The following is a 22,115-nucleotide window of genomic DNA, read 5'->3' on the forward strand; positions in this document are numbered from 1 at the left end:
GAACCAGCAGTGCCCTTCCTTAGACTACTCCATTCCATTTTTTATCTTGTTTCTCTGCCAACAATAAGCTATAGGAGCTTCTAGGATCTCTTGTGTTACTGAATTCTGCAACATGTCCAGTTCCTCTCTAACTTCTAATACCTTCCCATCTGTGCAGATGGTTCCTAAGAAATCACTCCGGAAATGAGATTTGCAGACTTTCTTAATATGAAACTCAACTGAGAATTCAGCTGGAGATAATCACCATCTCAGCTTGTTGTTGTATTATAATACTGTTATTATCAAGGGCATTTTCCTGCCTCACTCCCAAATTATGGAATGCATTTCCTAAGGAATTGTGTGTGCTTCAGTCCAAATTTTACACCTTCCTTTTTAAACAGAACCTTTTCATTGGATTAGCATTTAGTTTAACTCAAAACCAACAATTAGGTTTAATTGTTCCATATTCTCTTTTGGCATTTCTCCCCCAAGGAAACTTGACAGTAAATTGAAATAATAAATCTTAAAGATAAATTTGAGAGGGGAGAACTAATGAGTTTAAACAAAAACAAAATAAAAACTCACTGGAGATTTTATTTGTTTGTTTGTTTATTTGGATTTATATGCCACCCAACTCCCAAAGGGGCCTTACAACCAAATAAACATAAAACGTAATATAACCTCCCATAAAAGCAGTATAGAACAATGTATCTAGACTGAAAACTCATAATAGTTTCATGTTTTCTCTTCCTTAAAATTCCAGTTGAAAATTCTTTTCTTCAATAAAAAATAATTGCACTGAAGCTTAAGCATTAAACTAGGTATAGGATTTCAAAATTTGATTACATCAAAATACAACCATAAATTATATTTTGCATTTCAGATACAAGTATATTTGACTGTGTGAGGGTAATGGGATGGCTTAATATTTCTCTTACTTGAAACAACAACTAGATTTGAAGGAAATTCCCACTGGATTTACGAGTACCAGTTTCATAAAACAGATATTTATAGATAAATGGGCGTGGGGAGTAACAAATGAAGTTGAAGTTCTGTTCAAAGTTTGTCTCTGATGGTCACCATCTTCCATCCATCCCCAGCCACCAATTAGCTGATTTTGTACTTTTTGGACTAGAAAAACTTCCCTTTTTATATCATATTTTTCAAGCAAGGTAAGAAGACCATAAATTTGCTTGTTAAAGGCTGCTTATTTGGTGTACATCATGGACAAAAATGGTGAATCCATTCATTCATTTATTTTGTTTGTACTTTAAGAGTAATTTATTTCCTCTCTGTTGTCTGTAATGATGGAGACATATTGGGGAACCCAGTTCCCTTGAGACATGAATATTAGGTACATTTTAAATTATTTACTTGATAGATTTTTATCTTGTCTTTCTTCCAAGATCTCAGGGTGGCTTAAATGGGACTTCTCAGTTCATTTTATTTTGAAAGCAACCATGTGGGACAGTTTGGGCTGAGAGGGAATGACTAGTCTAAAGCTACCATGTAACTCCCTATAGTTAAGGTGTATTTGAACCCAGTCTTCTCAGAACCTAGTTCAACATTTTAATCACTACACTACAACTTGGGTCCGCAACTTGGGCGTCCTCCTCGATCCACAGCTCACATTAGAGAAACATCTTTCAGCTGTGGCGAGGGGGGCGTTTGCCCAGGTTCGCCTGGTGCACCAGTTGCGGCCCTACTTGGACCGGGAGTCATTGCTCACAGTCACTCATGCCCTCATCACCTCGAGGCTCGACTACTGTAACGCTCTCTACATGGGGCTACCTTTGAAAAGTGTTCGGAAACTTCAGATCGTGGAGAATGCAGCTGCGAGAGCAATTATGGGCTTCTCTAAGTATGCCCATATCACTCCAACACTCCGCAGTCTGCATTGGTTGCCGATCAGTTTCCGGTCACAATTCAAAGTGTTGGTTATGACCTATGAAGCCCTTCATGGCACCGGACCAGAATATCTCCGGGACCGCCTTCTGCCGCACGAATCCCAACGACCGATTGGCCTTCTCCGGGTCCCGTCGACTAAACAATGTCGTATGGCGGGACCCAGGGGAAGAGCCTTCTCTGTGGCGGGACCCAGGGGAAGAGCCTTCTCTGTGGTGGCTCTGACCCTCTGGAATCACCTCCCCCCTGAGATTAGGATTGCCCCCACCCTCCTTGCCTTTTGCAAACTTCTTAAAACCCACCTCTGCCGTCAGGCATGGGGGAAGTGAAACATCTCCCCCGTGCCCATGTTGTTTTAGTGTTACATTGATTGTATGCATGTTTTTTAATATTCTGGGGCTGTTTTTTATGAATTTTTTAGTTTAAAATTGTAATTGGATTGGTGGGTATTGGATTTGTTATTATGTACTGTTTTTACCCTGTTGTGAGCCGCCCCGAGTTTGCGGAGAGAGGCGGCATATAAATCCAATAAATCTAATCTAATCTAATCTACATTCATTCTGCTGTATAGCATTTTTCTGAGAGTTATCACTCAAAATGTGAGTTTTTACATTTTCATTTATAGAATCTATTACAGATATATGAAAAGTATATGCTGCAGGTGTTTACAGTGTTAGGTGTAATTCAGTACCATTTGTACATTATCTGTTCAGATAATGACAAATTTCTTCTTCTTCTTCTTCCTCCTCCTCCTCCTCCTCCTCCTCCTCCTCCTCCTCCTCCTCCTCCTCCTCCTCCTCATCTTTCTAAACCTGGTTGTGATGTGGCATGGCTCATTTCGACCACACTGATTTCCTGTGTTTCTGACTCAGTAAGTGCGTTACCCTTATCTAACAGTTGGAACTAAATCTTGGGCCTTATTTTTGCTCAATGTATCTTTTCTTTTTCCACTCATGGAAAGGAATTAGAGGATTCCTTTAGCTCACTGCATTATTGCTAAACTCTGAGGAACAGGATGAACAACTTTACCTGATCTTTTATTTGTTTTTATCTCACATGGGCTGCCCTTTAAAAGAATAGCAGCTAATCTGCCGTGGTTTACTTTTCTTGAGGCCTCAGCAGTGTATACAAGATGAAAACATGATAGGTTCTTGTCTCGGAAAATGAAATACTGTAATCTGAAGCAGCACAAGCCATTTAATCTCTTTGCATAATTAAGGCATACACCCATTTTAAAAATAAGCTGTTAAATTTACCTGCAAATGCCAAAATACAACGTGACAACAATCAGCCACGTTTACTGATCCTCAATAGATTTTCCCTCCCAAATAAACAACTTTTTTTTTGCAAATTGTACATGTGTTATAAAACTTTGCCCTTTTGCTGATCTATAATCACCCCTTTCTCATTTTCCATACCTGCACACCTCTATAATTACATCTCCCCCTTTTTAGTTGGCAGTTGCCATGGCTGAATTAAAAAACAACAGCAACTTTGGACACCAAATCCATCTCAATGAATAAGCTCTTTGGGAGGGGGGGGTCATACAACTTCACACATGAATAGAATAAAATACTTTATTGGCCAAATGTGATTTGACACACAAGAAATTCATCTTGGTGCATATGCTCTCAGTGTACCTAAAAGAAAAGATACATTTGTCAAGAATAATGAGGTACAACACTTAATGATTGTCATAGGGGTCAAATAAGCAACAAGGAAACAATATTAATAAAAATCTTAAGGATACAAGCAACAAGTTACAGTCATAAGTGGGAGGAAATGTGTGATAGGAATGATGAGAAAAAACTAATAGTTTCAGTAAGGCAGACTTAGTAAATAGTTTGACAGTGCTGAGGGAATTATTTGTTTAGCAGAGTGATGGCATTCGGGGAAAAAACTGTTCTTGTGTCTAGTTGTCTTGGTGCACAGAGCTCTGTAGGAACGTTTTGAGGGCAGGAGTTGAAACAGTTTATGTCCAGGATGCGAGGGGTCAGTAAATTTTTTCACAGCCCTCTTTTTGACTCGTGCAGTATACAGGTCCTCAATGGAAGGCAGGTTGGCAGCAATTGTTTTTTTTCTGCAGTTCTTATTATCCTCTGAAGTCTGTGTCGGTCTTGTTGGGTTACTGGGTAGTCTGTGGAGGAAGCAGGGCACTGTCCTTGGTCCGAACCTGCAAGCATATTGTTGCTGCCCCTACTCAGATAGAGCAGTCTCACATTCAAACCTGGCTCTGTTGTATCTAAAGCACAGTTACAGTGAGTTATAAGGTCCTGATTTCCCTCCAGTTCTTATCAACATCTCACACTCCTTCCATCTAAAGTATTTTCTGGATTCTGCCCCCCCCCCCTTTCAGTAATTAGCCACACTTCAACTCCCATTGAATGCACTGCTGGCAGTCATTGCCCTGGAATTACAGGGGAGTGAACACATCACGGGTGGGTTCCTCCCATTTTGGACAAGATCATCCAAACTGTTAGCTGCCCACTAACGATGTAATTTTGGCATCAAGGATCTGATACGGGTGATGCTGGTCTCGGGTGCTGCCATATTTCCCCCCCAAAAAAAATTTGGCAAATTTTTCTGTATTCTGATGGCTTCTTGTTGTCCTCTGCTTCAAAAAAGCCCTCCTGCCCACCCCTGGGTTAGTACCGACCTTTATTTCTTCATCCTGAGCAGCTCCTCATTTGTGTTTTTGGGCAGAATCCATCATCTGAGCATGCACGGAAGTGAAATTGCATGCAAAACGTCACAATGTGAACCAGTGGTGAACGTAATTGGAACCCACCCCTGTAACACATAGCAATTTCAGTCTAAAGTGGCCAATGAATGTTGATTTATTCCCAGCCTTGGGGTCAACTGATTACCCTTATTGTGACTGTACAGAATAGTAGAGAGCAAACCATTTTAGTGTATTGGTTAAGGCATCAGGCTAGAAACTGGGAGACTGTGAGTTCCTGTCTCATCTTAGCTATGGAAGCTGGCTGAATGAATTTGGGCCTCCCATCTTCAATTAGTTGGGGGGGAAAGTAGATTTTCTTTCAAGTAAATTCAGTTCAAATGAAGAAACAGTATCATTGAGCTTCTTTTTGTTGTCATTTGTGTGCCTTGCAAAGATTGTAGGTTAAAATATGGAAAAGATTAAAACAAAATTTCCTTCCAGTCTGAAAATTTTCAGATTCCTTCAATGTTAGTCAGATTCCTTCAACGTAAGATGCAAAAATAGAAAATGTTTCATTAATTAAGCATAAAATAATGCCTTTGGCAACAGACTTTCAAAGTTCATTCGTGGCAATAATGTTGAGTTAACAGCCTCTGACGACACTGAGGTTTATAGTATGAATGTTGTAACTGGCTCATGGTTCAAAAGCATCTGAATTAAGATCATTTGTAGAACTACAGTAATGATACATTTTTCCTCCAAAGAGTCATAATCTCTAGATTCCTACCTTTCATTTTTTGAAACAAGTTTCTAGCTGTCTTAGAAGCTGAGATAGAAAACAAAATAAAGTACTGTTCCACTCATTTTGTTTTGTTCTTAGTTCTAAGTGTATTTAACTAGTAAATGAATTCTAACTAATCATTAATGTAAAGATTGAAGGAAGAATCTTATTGTCTTTTTCCACACTCGAGAGGACCTTTTAAAATTTTTTCCATGATGATCACAATGGTTGCCACCAGCTTAAAACAAAACATTAATGGAAATCTAGGAAGGATTTTAGAATAACTGTAGTTGAACAGTAGCATACTCCTTTCCCCACACCCAAAATTTAAACTAGTAGCAAATACAGTAGTTCCTAATCTTTGTAACTTGGGGCATCTCTAGTTAGAGAAAAAAATAAATAAAGATGACAGATGAACCAATTTTTGAACATTAAATATATATATTATTTCAGCTGCAAGTAATATTCACCATTTTGTTCCTGTACAGTGTGCCAGGAAGTAAGAGGCCCTGCATCCTACCAGTCATATAATGTAGACCAAAGTAATCTAAATCTTCTGGAGAATTTGGTGCTTTTTTTTTTAAGTATTAGGACAGAGAATTGGAGTTGACTTTAAAATGTCTAACTTATTAAGTACTTGAGATTTGTGATTTACCCATGACTGATGTATTCAGTGAAGTTGCAAAATTTAGCTTGTTTTGTCTCTTGAATATAATTTCTTTCCTTCCTTCCCTTAGCACAGACTCTAAAGTTTAGGCAACATGCCAGGTACCTGCTCAAAAGTTAATATTTGGTTTCCAAAACTAACTGTATAGTTGCTGAAGTTTCCACATGCCTTGAATGTGAGGCACCCTCAGGCAACTGCATTCTAATAGTACCAAAGTCATTGCAGTGATCCTCAAGAATGCTGCAGTTGGCAGTCTAGCCTTAGCTGAACAAACTCACTCTTGGCAATCAATGGAACCTGGATGTTCAGGGTTGAATCCAAAAACACATCAAACTATGAACCTGACTTTCAAAGAATATACAATCCTATTCAACAAAGGTTGAGCACATATTCCTCGTATTGCATTTTGACAGTTCATTAATCCTTCTGATTTGTTTGAAATCAAAATTTATTTGCTTTCATATATTGCTTTACTGATATGAGACACTTATTTGGAGTGTGAATAAACTCTTAGGAATTCAACTCTCACCTGGAGATTTGATCCATGAATGGAAAGTTACTGTATTTGTAGCCCTGATCTATCTACCAAGGGGAAAAAAGTTTTATAAAAGATTGGACTTTACTGACTTTTTGCTAAAAATGAATAATAAATGAATTAGTGAGCAAGAAATAAATTAGTACCAATTGGTGATTGGTAATATTCACCATTTTGTACCTGTAAAATGGCAGGGATTACTGTAGAAGGCAGTGTATCCTATCAGCCATATAATGTAAACCAAAATATTCCAGGTCTTTTGGAAGATTTGGGTTTTTTTAAGGAATTATTGATTGAAAATATTTTTCATGGGAAGAAGAAAACATGGTATGTAATTTTAGAGGATGGAAATGGTAATAATTTATTTATTTATTTATTTATTGGAGTTGTATGCCGCCCCTCTCCAGAGACTCGGGGCGGCTAACAGCGACAATAAAACAGTGTACAATAGTAATTTGGTATTGATGATTAAAAATCAATTAATATAAAAACCAAACATACATACATACATACCATGCATAGAATTGTAAAGGCCTAGGGGGAAAGAGGATCTCAATTCCCCCATGCCTGGTGGCAGAGGTGGGTTTTAAGTTGTTTACGAAAGGCTAGGAGGGTGGGGGCAGTTCTAATCTCTGGGGGGAGTTGGTTCCAGAGGGCTGGGGCCGCCACAGAGAAGGCTCTTCCCCTGGGTCCCGCCAGGCGACATTGCTTAGTTGACGGGACCCAGAGAAGATCCACTCTGTGGGACCTAACTGGTTGCTGGGATTCATGCAGAAGAAGGCGGTCCCTGAGATAATCTGGTCCGGTGCCATGAAGGGCTTTATAGGTCATAACCAACACATAATTGTGTTCCTAACTGTTGCAAAAAGATCAAAATACCTTTAAATACCTATCTTTTTGTTTCTCTTTTTTATTGTTTCTCATTGTTTCTATTACTTTTTATACTGTTTGTTTCATTTTTCTTTACATTTCTGTAGTTTAAAATTCTTTTTCAATAAAATATAAAATCTATTTTTTAAAAGAAGAAAATCTACATTTCTCAGTTCTTGAAATATCTATCTTTGGTCTTCAGATTACTTAATGATCAAATCCATACCTTAAATAACCATAAGTGATATAAGTGTACAAAAATTGCAGAAAATTTGCTAGTTTCATCTTGCACATAACAGTGAAAACAGCAAAAGATTCCAGGATGGAATCTATATTCCTCTTCCCTCCCTATATACTCTATTATCTTCTACTGGACTTCAAAAGAGGAAGCAATTTGGCTAGGAAAATAGCTGGAGAAAAGAGATTTGTAGAATGATAAGTAATTAATTTGAAGGAAATAACTTTTTCTTCATATACAATCATAATGGTACTTTGGTTTGCCATTATGATCTCTAGGCAAATTCCAGCATTTTTATTTTTTTTGCTTGCTTCTTACACATTTTTCTATCAAACCTTATGTATCTGTTTACATTGAAGCTTGGTATATTCTTACAGGTAGACAATAAATGTATGACTAGACACTCAAAATTTATGTGGCAGCAGCTGCCTATAAAAGTTGATCAGGTCTCTTTTCTGTATTCTTCATCCTTGGTGTATTGACAATTTCATCAAAAGTTCTATTATTTTTCCGGAAATGGTTGAGGTGATACTTAACCTGACATTACATCATGCTGAAATGGATATGGGTGCTGGGATATTTGGTTCCTACAGGCAGCCTCTATATTTTTTGGCTCTCCTTTTAGTTTTGATGTAATCAAATAACTTCTAATTATTGAAGTATGTGCTGTTTAAAATGATAAGTAACAAATGTGAATACAAAAATTTTAGCTTGATAATGAAGTGAGTAGGTCTTCAACCCTAAAGGAATCCTCTTCCAGGCAGAAATCAGTGAACTCAAGACCAGGACATTCCAAAACCCAGAGCCAAGCCACAGTTTTGGAACTTGTGGAACTGTGACACAGATGTAGTGGGCAAGTGTGTGCATACATGAAACCATCCCCTCTACTCCCACCACCACTGCCACCACCACTGAGCTGAAAAGTTTGGAGACCATTGCTCAAGACCACATCTCATTTTATCAAACTGCATTGGCTATCAAAAGGCGTTTTGATAACTGAAATGCCAATTCCACATTTCTTATTTAGGCAAATCATGACCTTACAATGACTTTATTTGTGTCAAGGGCCTTGTTCACACACACACACAGCCGCTCTTAATTTGCTGGGGGTGGGGTTGTTCCCCAAATGTCTAGCAACAAGATTTACCCATAAGGACTTCTTGTAAGAACCATCAGTACCTTTTATAAATAGTGTCCTAATGCTTTGAATAATCTCTACTCATTATATAAAAGTCTAAGTATCAAAGGAAAATTTCTTTTTTCTCTCTTTGTTTGCTCTTTGCTTCTCATTATGCATGAGATGTGAAACCTACAGGGCTTTGCCTTATTATGCAAGTACCTATCTCCTTGTTTATCTACCTCTCCCTTTTCTTAAGATTAGGTCACCTCACAGAACATTTCGTTTTTCCATTTGATGTGGTGTTCTGTTAAATGCATGAAGCAGCGTAAAGTTCTCTGTTTTAGATGATGTGAGATGCTATGACATTCTGTCTTGTATCTGGGGATGAATCATTCACCCATTTGATACTGATGCCTTTCAGTGAAAGAGAGAGAAATGGCTCATCGCCTACAATATTGTGCTTTATGGGTCAAAAATTATGACCCACAACACTACTATGTACTAAAACTACTGTGTGCCTTAGGCAGTCATCGGATTATTCAGAGCTGGAGTGATCAGGTCAAAAGTGAGTCCACAAGCTATTGAGAAGTAAATGATTCAAATTACACGAATGGCTTGCAATTTCTCTGTTCTTAGATTCTTGACAAAAAAGACTGTGGTTCTAAAAATGTCTGTGAGATGCAGGGGTGAAATGGTCCCAGTTCACTCGTGCCTGTCGGTCATTGGAAAGCCAGTTGCTAAGGCAGTGCTATTTATCTATCTATCTATCTATCTATCTATCTATCTATCTATCTATCTATCTATCTATCTATCTATCTATCTATCTATTTCATTTGTATGCCACCCCTCTCCGTAGACTCGGGGCGGCTCACAACAGTAATAGAAAAAACAATGTACAATACAAATCTAACAATTAAAACTAAAAACCTATAATTTAAGAAAACATACACACAACATACCATACATAAACAGTATAGGCCTGGGGAAGTTATGTCAGTTCCCCCATGCCTGACGGCAGAGGTGGGTTTTAAGGAGCTTACGAAAGGCCAGGAGGGTGGGGGCAGTTCTAATCTCAGGAGGGAGTTAGTTCCAGAGGGTCGGGGCCGCCACAGAGAAGGCTCTTCCCCTGGGCCCCGCCAAACGACATTGTTTAGTCGATGGGACCTGGAGAATCGGTCGCTGGGATTTGTGCGGCAGAAGGCGGTCCCAGAGATATTCTGGTCCGATGCCATGAAGAGCTTTATAGTTCATAACCAACACTTTGAGTTGTGACTGGAAATTGATTGGCAAACTTGCTATGCTCCATCCACCCCTCCAAACACTGCCATTTGGGCACTTTTACCCTCTGTGCATGCACAGAATGCTTTGTGTATGCACAGAGGGTAAAAAAAAACCCCAAGTGGCAGGATCCAGGTGGGTAGGAGGAGCCTTGGGCTGCCTTTGTGATCAGCTTTCCGACGAATGACAGGCACAAGCGAACTGGAAGCATTTCACCCCTGGTGAGATGTATTACTTTGACCAGTCTTTGACTTATCCAGCTTGCCTTGCTTGATTCTGAGATGTCCTGCTTGATGGTCATATTCTCACAATGGAGCCTTTATTGAAGCTTATTGAAGCCAGATCAAAGTGATTTGGCAGGAAAGGGGGCATTTTCCAATGAAAGCAAAATGTGATCTAGATATCCAGCCATAAGCTTAGCAGTTCTAGTAACTGTTCATACATTATTTTATTTTATTCATTATTTTATTCATCATTTTTTAAAAAAATTACTTTTCTGGTGTTTTGTATTTTGGTATTTATTTTATATGGCGTTTTTGGGAGTTTTATGCATCAATATGGTATTCTGTTATGAAATAAGCAAACAAATAAATTTAGCTTAGGTCACAGAAGCAATGAGGATATGGCAAACATCTCAGAAGGGACTTTCCTTAGTTTTTGGGACTGTAAAAGCCAGCGAGAAATGTACTTTCAGTCTACAAGATGTAATCAGGTGTAGTAAAATCAGGTGTAATTCTTGTTTGGGGTATCTTCTAAGGTTGACAGACCAAAATACCTGCCTGGCTCACATCTTCTTCCCTAGCTATTCCATTCTCTCTTCTAGCTCTTAAACTACCACTGTATCTCTCACTTACTTTCTGTATTATTAATTATAATATAGTAATATTATCGGCCTTCTTGCAAAGGTGTAGCAAAAAAAGACTATTGTAAGGGCAGTTGTTTCCAACACAGCCTTATTTAGAAGGCTGTGGGATAATCTGCCTCATTGTGTCATTGGGATTAGGGTTCTCAGCTGATATCTGATATCAATTAGAAGACTGAGGGACTGAGACAAGGCTTATCACTTGAAGAAGATCTCAATCATACGTAGTTCAGTGTCCATAGGGATATAGGAAGGAAGAATCCTCCTTGGCTATAAAGCAGTGGTTCCCAACATGGGGCACATGCCCCACAGAGGGGCAATTTGATTTTTAATAGGGGCAATTGGAACCTTGTTTAAACCAAGTTAATGGCCTTTTAGGCTTCCTCCGTGTGAGTAGTTCACTTTCGAATAATAAGAATTATATGTCATGGGGAGAAGGCCTCAGGATTTTAGAGATGCTTAGGTGAGGCATGGCCAAAAAGAGGTTGGGAACCACTGCTGTAAAACCTTTTAAATCTAAGGAGGCCAAATAATTCTTAGCAACATTTATTTCGGGAATTTGATAAAACATATTCTTAAGGAAGGATGAAATTCTACTGCTTTGGCAGGGATGGGATCTAATTATTTTACTACTGGTTTTGTGGGCATGGCTTGTTTTGTTGGTGTGGCTTGGTGAGATGTGACTGAGTGGACATGGCTTGGTGGGCATGTGACTAAGTGGGTGTGGCCAACTCAATATCACTCACAAGATGGGGTGGCACCTTGCTGTGAGTGACATTGGGTTGACCATGCCCACTCAGTCACATGACCAATGTTGCAGAGACAGGGCAGATTCCAGGTAGCCTCCAAACTAAATCAGAGTCCAAGTCAAAGTATTCCTCAAAGTTCCAATTTATTGCTGGGGCCATACTAGGACCTACACTGGGAAACCCGAGTCTGAGTTTCTCACCCAGTTGAAAGTTCACATCCCTTGTCCCCCACCCACAAACTTGTCACATGTGCCAGCATGGCAAGTCCTCCTTCCATTTCCCCCCAGGTGATGGATGCAGGATGTCCTTGAATCACTCGAAAGAATGCTTTGTGGCTGCATCTTCTCCCTCATGAAAATCACCCCTCCCAAGTTCCCATAAACATCAGGCCTTCTATAGGTAGTGTGGCAAGCCATTAATTTATCACAGTTTTGTCCTCCCACTTTTCCATAACAACAAATTGTGAGGTATATTAGATTCAGTGAGAGTGAGCATGTATCTGTGGTTGAAGGTAGACTGGAACTGGGGCTTCTTGGTACCAGTCTAACATCTGAACCACTAAACTACATTGTCTCTATTTATTCTAAAGTTAAGCTATAGGCATTTCTATACTCATATTTCTGGGTCCTTCAAAGTCAAAGAAGGAGCTGGTTATGTTGACCCTATAATTCTCTTGAGTGTGGGAACTGCTGATTCCTGTCTCACCAGCTTCAATCTAAATGGGCACTCTTCTATCTGATTTGAATGCTTTCTCAATACTAATGTTTAAATAACAATGGGGACACATTGCCTCTTCCTTGTTCAAAGTCTGACTTCTGAAAATGAGAAAACAGAACAAAGCAGGGCGTGTATGAGGTGGAGAAGAAGAATGAATTTTTGTGCATCAAGATTGTGATCTCAGCTCACAAAAATACATTCCAGATCCAAGATTATGTTCCAGAACTCTTTTATTGGAAGAATAAATAGTGGATCTTGGCATTCTAGTGAAAAAAAAAATATTAAGATTCAATTGTCCAGGTCAAGCCCTTAAAACATGGAGGTCCAACTTTTTGGCATGCCTGAGCAGCATTGAGTGAAGAAAAATTGTCTTGGGTTGCGAATAAAATATATAATCTAGTTAATGTGTAGAAATCACATAATAATGATAAATGTTTATGAGCTTGTGGAGCTCATTACTTACTAGCTACTCAGGGCCAGATACAGCCAATGGGCTGTGGGTTGGACATGTTTGCATTATGATTTTGTCTTCATATGAAAAGATGTACAGATATAAAATACAGAAGAAAAAAAATCCTAAATACAGATTGACTTCACCAAGAGCACGTCATCTCACCAGTTTGCTCCCATTAGATAACATCTTCAAATAAAGGAAAGTGGGATCAGGAATTGCGTTTGGTTAGGTCGATAAATTTTATGGTTAGATTCTCATTCTTAATCATAACAGATACCACTCCTTGAGTGAGCTAGCTACAATCAGTGAAATCATTCTCAGCTTAAAGAGGAATTTGGCTCAGGAATGTATTGTGTGTGACAATAGATAAGATCCATATCATTAGAGTGATCAAATCTACTAAATTACTTTTGTTGTTGAGGAGTATGACATTTGTTGCTTGAGCCTTTTTCTTGAGGTTTCTTCTTATGCTTACTTAGCATGTGCTACAAATCAGATAAAAAGGAGGATAAAAGAGCAAATCACATAGATACCTTGGGTATATCTTTTATCGCACTGTGGTCTGTTCATCTGGGAAATAGGAATAACCACTCCTCACCTTGCAATATCCTTATGTAATAAGCATTACTTCTTAAGAAATTTTGAATGCATAATGTTGCAGTGAGTAACACTTCTGCAAAACCTATACCTTGAAATACTGATTTAATTTGAGAAACGACTATAACTAGCGAATTCCTCAACTATGGAAATATTCCAAGTTCATAAAACTGCTATAGCCAGTTATCAACCTATGATAATTGAGCCTCAAATTTCCACTACTAAGCAAGAAAGTTGTTAAGTGAGTTTTGCCTCATTTTATGACATTTGCCCCATTTTATGACCCAAGAACCATGGTAGTGCAGTGGTTAGATTGCAGCAAATTCAGTTCATTGCCAGGAATCTGATTCTTTCAATTCTGATTGGCTCAAGATTGACTCAGCCATCTATCCTTCCGAGGTCAATAAAATGAGGACCAAGACTGTTGACATCAATATACCGACATTGTGAACCACCTAAAGTGGGCTGTAAAATATTGTGAAGTCTAAGAGCTAGGATTATTGCTTTTTTGCAACAGTTGTTAAGTGAATCATTACAGTTGTTAAGTTAGTATGATGGTGAGACCACACTTGGAGTATTGTGTACAGTTCTGGTTACCACACCTCAAGAAGGATATAATGGAACTGGAAAAGGTGCAAAAAAGGGCAACAAGAATGATAAAGGAAATGGAGCACCTCCCTTATGATAACAGGTTGCAACGCCTTGGTCTCTTCAGCCTTGAAAGAAGGCGTTTACGGGGTGACTTGATCGAAGTGTATAAAATCATGCATGGGATAGAAAAGGGGGATAGAGAAAAATTATTTTCTCTATCACACAATAGAATCCCAGCGACCAGTTAGGTCCCACAGAGTGGGCCTTCTTTGGGTCCCGTCAACTAAACAATGTCGTTTGGTGGGACCCAGGGGAAGAGCCTTCTCTGTGGTGGCCCCGGCCCTCTGGAACCAACTCCCCCCAGAGATTAGAATTGCCCCCACCCTCCTTGTCTTTCGTAAGCTTCTTAAAACCCACCTCTGCCGCCAGGCATGGGGGAACTGAGATATTCTTTCCGCCTAGGCCTTTACAATTTTATGCATGGTATGTTTGTATGTATGTTTGGTTTTATAATAAGGGTTTTTTAGTTGTTTTAGTATTGGATTGTTACATGCTGTTTTTATTATTGTTGTTAGCCGCCGAGTCTGCAGAGAGGGGCGGCATACAAATCCAATAAATAAATAAATAAATAAATACTAGGACAAGGGGGCACTCCCTAAAGCTCATTGGTAAGAAAGTGAGGACAAATCAAGGGAAATATTTATTCACCTAGAGGGTTGTTGGTTTATGGAATTCACTTCCAGAAGAGGTTATGACAGCTGTCAGCCTTGATAGCTTCAAAGCAGGATTGGACAGATTCATGGATGCCAAGTTTATCGGTGGTTATTGAAACGGATGTCCATGTGCCGCCTCTGTGTTGGTTGAGGCAGGCAGGATTCCCTTGACTACCATTTGTTGGGGGTCAGGGGAAAGGGAGGGTCATGCCTTCTCTTTCTGTTCAAGATCCCCATGTATAATTGTTGGGCCACTTTGTGACACAGAATGCTGGACTCGATGGGCTTTGGCCTGATTCAGCTTGGCTCTTCTTATTTTCTTATGTTCTTATGTGGTTGTTAGGTGAATCTGACTTCCCCATTGACTTTTTGACATTGTCAAACAGCTGCAAAAAGTGGTCACATGACTCTGCGATACCGCAACCATAATAAATACATGCCAGTTGCCCAGCATCTGCATTTTGGTCACATGACTATGGGGATGCTGCAATGGGTGTGTGAAAAATGATGCCACTTTTTCAGTGTTGCTTGTGAATGGGGACAAACTGGTGGCTGGATTTGGGCCGCTTTTCACACAACCCACAGACAAACTACTTTGTTCTAATCATTAACAAAGTCTCCTCAATGCTGCAGAAGCAGTTTGTCTAGTGGCTCCCATTTTGTCCAGCCGACAAATGAGCAGGACAAAATGGGAGCTGCATTAGGGTTGCTACTGCTCAGCCTGGGTACAAACTGTTTTATTTTGCTGCCTTAGAAAACTCTGCACAGTGCTGTGAAAGTTTTCAGACACTTCTGCAGCAGTGTGCTGACCTCTCTCTCTTAAGGCAGCAAAATGAAGCATTATTTTTGCCCTGCCACAAATGGGTGGGACAAAATGGTGGCTGCATTTGAATCATTAGTGCGCAGCCCAAGGGCACATGGCCTCCCCTCCTTTCACAGTCTGAGTTCTGGAGAGCTCAGAACATAAGTATGACGCATGACAGGCTGGTGGGGATCAGGCCCAAGCAGGAATGGCTACTGCCCGGAACGGGGGGGATGCAGTGGGGTAACAAAAATGGAGTTCCACTCCAGAGCCCCCAACTTGCACTGAAAGATGTTGAAATAAAATGCAGGGCATCCTGCATAAGCCATGCCCACAGTGTGGTAGTAAAAATTTTGGTAGCCCTTCACTGGGCCCAAGCCAGAGGTGGGTTCTCCTATTTTTGCCCGAATTTGGTAGCAACCCGCTGGTGATCACAGAACTGATTCGCTCATTGCCAGTCAGTGGACGCTGCCATCTTTTAAAAAAATTATTTGGGGGGAGGGGTTATTTTTAAAAAAATGGCACTGAGCATGCGTGTTTACGTGAAGTCCGCGCACGCCCATGTGGCGTACCCACACTGTGCGGGAGGAAGTGAACCAGCAGTGAGGTAAGGTAGAAGCCACCCCTGGCCCAAGCGCTGCAGGGTTTCAACAGGTTGGGATGGGGAGAGAAAGGCGAGAGGGTGCTGCAGTGGCTCCCTGGTAAGGACCAATGGCTGCTGGACTATTTTAGGTGTCATAACTTTGAAAATGGGGCATATGGGGCTTTTTTTTTAGGGTGGTGTCTGTCATAATTCCAAATGTTCATTATGTGGCTTTTCTTTCAATCCATTCAAGGCCATGAATCTTTTGCAAAAGATTACCAGGGAAAATATGGAACAATTTGTATTCCTAACAGTATCTCCTTCAGCTCAGGAGAATCCCTTTTCCCCCCTAAAACCAATTAGAGAGAAACTTTAAATGATTCTGAGTTCAGCTGATTTATCAAAGGTACCCAGTGACTGCTACACAATAGCTGCCATTGCTGCAATTGAATTACTGTTCCCTGTATTCTTCCATGCTCATAGCTCTGTATGGCATTTCAGAATTTGACTACTGTATTCCTATCGCTTGTGACATCATGGCACCCAAAAGTGCACCCGTTTCCCTCCTGATTTCCTGACAGCAACAACTGGAGCAGATTCAGAGCCACAGAAGGCTGTAGGCAGTACAAGCCTTAATTTTAAACTGGACCCACCTTGCAAAAAATAAAAATAAAAATGCTGAGATGGAGTTTGGAAAAATAAAGAATCATTGCAAACCAAACATAAAAGCAAGACTCCTATTATTACCTGAGAAGAGACTTGCAAGTTACTAATTTACACACTTACTGTTACTTACTGTCAAGTCTTCGGAGAGGGGCGGTATACAAATCTAATAAATAATAATAACAACAAGAACAACAACACCAAGAACAACCTTTATGCTGCCTGCTTGCTTTGGCTGCCATAGAAATGAAGGGGGGAGGGGAAGTTAGGTATTTGGGAGGAAGGAGAGGGGAAGCAGTATTTGAGATATCTCCTTATGTGTCCGATTAGGGGGTTAAGGAGGAAAGTTCTCATTAGTACAGCCAGGCTGGATGGATGTGTTTACAGCTGACTCAAGGTCAACGGTTTCTGCAGACCAGAGGGGAAGACTCAACCTGAAGATATGTCCACTTGAATCTGGGTGGCCCTGGGATTGGATGGCCAGCTCAGGGATTATTTGCTTCAGATCTTGCTTTCAATGTGTTGCCATCAGTTCTTATCTAGTAAAAGTACCTTTCTCTAGTAACATGGAGTCGGGGTCTTTCTTTCTTGGATTTTGAACAGAAGCACATCCGACACACTGTATTTCTCAGGAGGCAATTCTTAATATTTAATCATTGACTATTGTTAATAGGTCATGTATACAGGGTCACTGCTTTTTTATGTTTGAATCAGTCTTGACTTCTTGTGACTTCCTGGACCCCTGCAGGGTTTTCCAGCAAAATTTCAGAAGAATTGTCTGCTTCCCAGGGATGAGAGAGACTATCTGTCCGAAAATCACCAAGCTGGCTTCGTGGCCTAGACTGGACTAGAACTCAAATCTTCTAGTGCAGTGTTTCCCAACCTTGGCAACTTGAAGATATTTGGACTTCAACTCCCAGAATTCCCCAGCCTGCATACACTGGCTGGGGAATTCTGGGAGTTGAAGTCCAAATATCTTCAAGTTGCCAAGGTTGGGAAACACTGTTCTAGTGTATAGTTTGTATTTTAACAATTGCACTGAACTAGCTGTCTGCATGATTGTGATATGCATGTATGTATGCATGCATGCATGCATGTATGTATGTACGTATGCAGTGAAGGGCTACCAAAATTTTTACTACCACACTGTGGGCATGGCTTATGCAGGACGCCCTTCGTTTACTTTCAACATCTTTCAGTGCAAATTGGGTGCTTGGGGTGGAGCTCCATTTTTACTACCCCACTGCATTCACCCCCACCCATCCGGGCAGTAGCCCACCCATGTATGTATGTATGTATGTATGTATGTATGTATGTATGTATGCATGCATATTTGTTCAGAAATAGTATAATACTTTGAGATTTACTTTCAGATAAGCAAGTACAGGTTTATAGTTGAAATCATTTTCAGTATTCTCAGAATTTCCAAAAACTCTTCAGAAAAATGTAATAAATAAAGATTTTTTTTCCTAAACTCCATAAACTTTTATGGGCAGGTTCGGATTTACTGAGCTGCTGCTTTAAGATGCTCTGAGAAAAGATGCCAATTTTTTTTTGTGCTCCCTCTTTAATTCCTGATGTTATATTTCTAGAATAGCTGAACCAATTGTGTTCAAAACTATTATATAATTACAGATGAATGATCAGTTCTTGGACCTCACCTTGATTTCCAGTGAGGCCCTCTTTAAAATAGTTCAATAAAAAACATCAATATAAAATAATTCATACAACACAGTGAATGTGTTTTCTATGGTATAAGTATAAAAAGCTGCCCTGAAACCTTACAATATTTTTAAAAAGGAACACAAAGAGGTAAAGTATAATTAATATGGAGAATTGAGGACAAAAGTTGTAACCATAACTCTAACCCTAACCAATTGCAATCCCAACTCTATGTGTCTTCCATATATTTACAATATTTACATAATATAAATATTGCTTAACCTTTCTTCATTCCACATTTCCTAACAATACTTGAGAAAGAGTACTTGGAGACTTTTGAAACAAGTGATATAGATGATTCCCATCATGAAAGAGTCACCTCAAAGCAAATTTCACAACAAACAAATCTAATAAATAAAGCTTCAAAAGCTTATTCACCAAGCTACACATATCCTGTTAGCCATAGGCATATACTGTAGCATACTATGTGTGCTTTAAAAAGCAGTGAGCTAACTATATAGTTGGACAGTTTTCAAAGGTAGGCCTTATATAGTAATACTTACTGAAGTGGTATGTACTTAAGGTATAACATGATTGTTTCCTTAGACACAGCACTAAATTATATAACTGGCCCACTTAGCAATTACAAATAATAGCTCAGAATTAGAATGTATGGAGTGCTGTGTAAGTGAGACCAAACAATAACCATAGTTAATGCAAAACAAGACAATATGTTGGGCTCATTCCAATTTCTGTGATTCTTTTTCAATTCACAAGATCCTGTAACTATTTTTAAATCTATTTCTCAATATTCAAAGTGTAAATTCTAGCAGGTTCTGTTTCTTCCTTTCCCCCCTCCCTCTGTGCTTGCCCAAATTAGATTCTATTAGAGTTTGTTGCATAAATCAAAACCAAAAACACACATAGATAACTGATTCAGCTGGATTCATTAACTTCTTTATAAACATAGTAATGTATATATATTTACAATACCAATGTAGATTCTTCTTCAGGCAGTTATAGGCAGCAGAGAACAGTTAGTTTCAGTTCAGCAGAGTTCAGAGTGGACAGAGAGTACAGAGTGGGCAAGAGAGTACAGAGTGTGGACTGAGCCAAGAGAGTACAGAGTGTGGACTGAGCCAAGTCCAGCCTTAAGCTTAAGTTTTCAGTTTCAATTCTCTGCACAGATTCAGAAGTGTTTAACTCTCATTGGCTGTCTTAGTTGCTATGGCTTGTTCTGCTTGGGCCTACTCAGATCAGAACAAAAGCACCCACTCACGGAGAATTCAAACTAAAAACAAAACTATATTTAAGCATGATTTGTACAAAGCAAAGTCTTTATTATTGTCCACGTTGGCAGTGTTCCCAGTCAAATTGGCTATCAGATAAGGAGTGGCTGCAGCCAGGAGCCAAATCCAATTTAGACATTTTTCAGTCTTTTAATCACACACTCATGAATCTTCAGGTTTTCCTCAGACAGTTGCCTCGCTGCATGATGAACTTAAAGAGATTACAGCAGTTTGCCAGAAAACTGAGTTACCTTGAGAAGGGCAGCATAAAAATCAAATAGATAGATAGATAGATAGATAGATAAAGAGAGAAAGAGAGAGAGAGAGAAAGAAAGAAAAGAAAGAAAGAGAAAGAGAGAGAGAGAAAGAAAGAAAGAAAAGAAAGAAAGAGAGAAAGAAAGAGAGAGAGAAAGAAAGAAAAGAAAGAAAGAGAGAAAGAAAGAGAGAGAGAGAGAGAAAGAAAAGAAAGAAAGAGAAAGAAAGAGAGAGAGAGAAAGAAAGGAAAGAAAGAAAGAAAGAAAGAATGCATTCTGGAACCCCGGATCTAGGACTTCCACTATTACAAACATTGAAACGCCATGCCTCTTTACCCATAAATCCTCACTTATATACTGTCTGGGTGTGATCAACTGCTTTGTAGAGTATTCACTGTCTAGACTTTGTTTCATAGACTCAACTTCTAGAACTTTTATTTATTTATTTATTCAATTTTTATACCGCCCTTCAGACTCAGGGCGGCTTACAACATGTTAGCAATAGCACTTTTTAACAGAGCCAGCCTATTGCCCCCACAATCCGGGTCCTCATTTTACCCACCTCGGAAGGATGGAAGGCTGAGTCAACCTTGAGCCGGTGATGAGATTTGAACCGCTGACCTTCAGATCTACAGTCAGCTTCAGTGGCCTGCAGTACAGCACTCTACCTGCTGCGCCATCCCATAAAGATATTTCTGTCCGCTTCATGACCTTCTGACTCTGGCATCTAATAAGGGCTTCTGGTCTCCAATGTCCTCCTCCTCCTCTGAGTCAGACATTACCATTGTTGGGGTTTCTACAGTCTTGGTGGTTCCCCAGGTTTCTCAGGTTCCAATTCTCCCTCACTCTCTCTCTCTGACTCAGCTGTCAATAATACTGGTCTCGGGTACCAAGATGGACCCAGTTCATCCTCCTTAGAATCTGTGACTAACTGAGCTGGTTGTGGACCACTCACAACATAGCTGTTCATATGGCTATCCTAGTTCATGAATATCTAAACAGATTTTTCATATTTCTAATGTGTCAGTGGAGGTTTACAGCCAATGGGACAGCAAATAATAGGTACAAACTCATTCAAATATCTAAAATGTTTCTACTCTGTATGCCAAACTGATCCAAGCTGTAATTTATGCAAGTTCAAAGGACTTTGAACCACAAAAATTGATTTGGCTTAGCAATGTTGGATTTGGATTGGCATTTGTCCAAACTAGGAATTAAAAGAAACACTTGGCAATACATGAAACCAACACGAACAGTAATGAAACATACATATTTTAAGATGTATTTTCTGAAAGAATGAAAAGAATTTATTTCACTTAGTTCATGAGTCATGAATCATGACAACTGTGTTTGATTAAACTACTGTCTAACCACAGCAGTTAGCATGATCTCTAGAGAGTTATAATCCAAAATATTTAATATGGGGCTTTAATTCTGACTTCTCCAAATAATTGATATTGTTATATGTACAGGTTAAGAAGTACTGAGAAAATATCATTGAGTAACACATAGAGTATGCAAAGGTCACTGTTGTTCCCACAAACTGGAAATGAAAAATGAGAATATGGATGCAATTTATTTATTGTCAAATTTATTGTCAAATTTATATAGCCATCCATTTTACAAAGCAAGTGACTCTGGACGGTGTACAACAAAGCTAAAAAACATTAGTTGCCAAACATCAAATGATTATTGTTGTTATTGTTGTTGTTATTATTATACAAACATATAATAATACAAACATATAAAAACAAAGCTAAAAAGAGGAAAATTGATTGAAGGAACATTAATCATATCAGAGCCACCTCAATAATTCACTAGTCCCCTGGAATCCCAAAGCCTGATGGCATAAGCAGGTCTTGAGAAATTTTCAGAAAGTCAAAGGTAATGAAACCCAACCTCATTCCAATGAGGAGGATATTCCATAACACAAGAGTCACAATAGAAAAGGCCCATTGCCTACAAGCCATCAAACGTAGCTCCCTAGTCAATGGAACCACTAACATGCTCTCTCTATGGGATCTGGTTGGACAAGCAGATATAATTGTGGAGAAGCTGTCCCTCAGATAACCCCTTCCATTCCAAAAATTATGTATACCTCTTATTTTGGCAGGGTTTTTTTTATTTAAAAAAACCACCTGCTT

Source organism: Erythrolamprus reginae, chromosome 2, assembly GCF_031021105.1.
Source record: "Erythrolamprus reginae isolate rEryReg1 chromosome 2, rEryReg1.hap1, whole genome shotgun sequence".
NCBI classification, from domain to species: domain Eukaryota; kingdom Metazoa; phylum Chordata; class Lepidosauria; order Squamata; family Dipsadidae; genus Erythrolamprus; species Erythrolamprus reginae.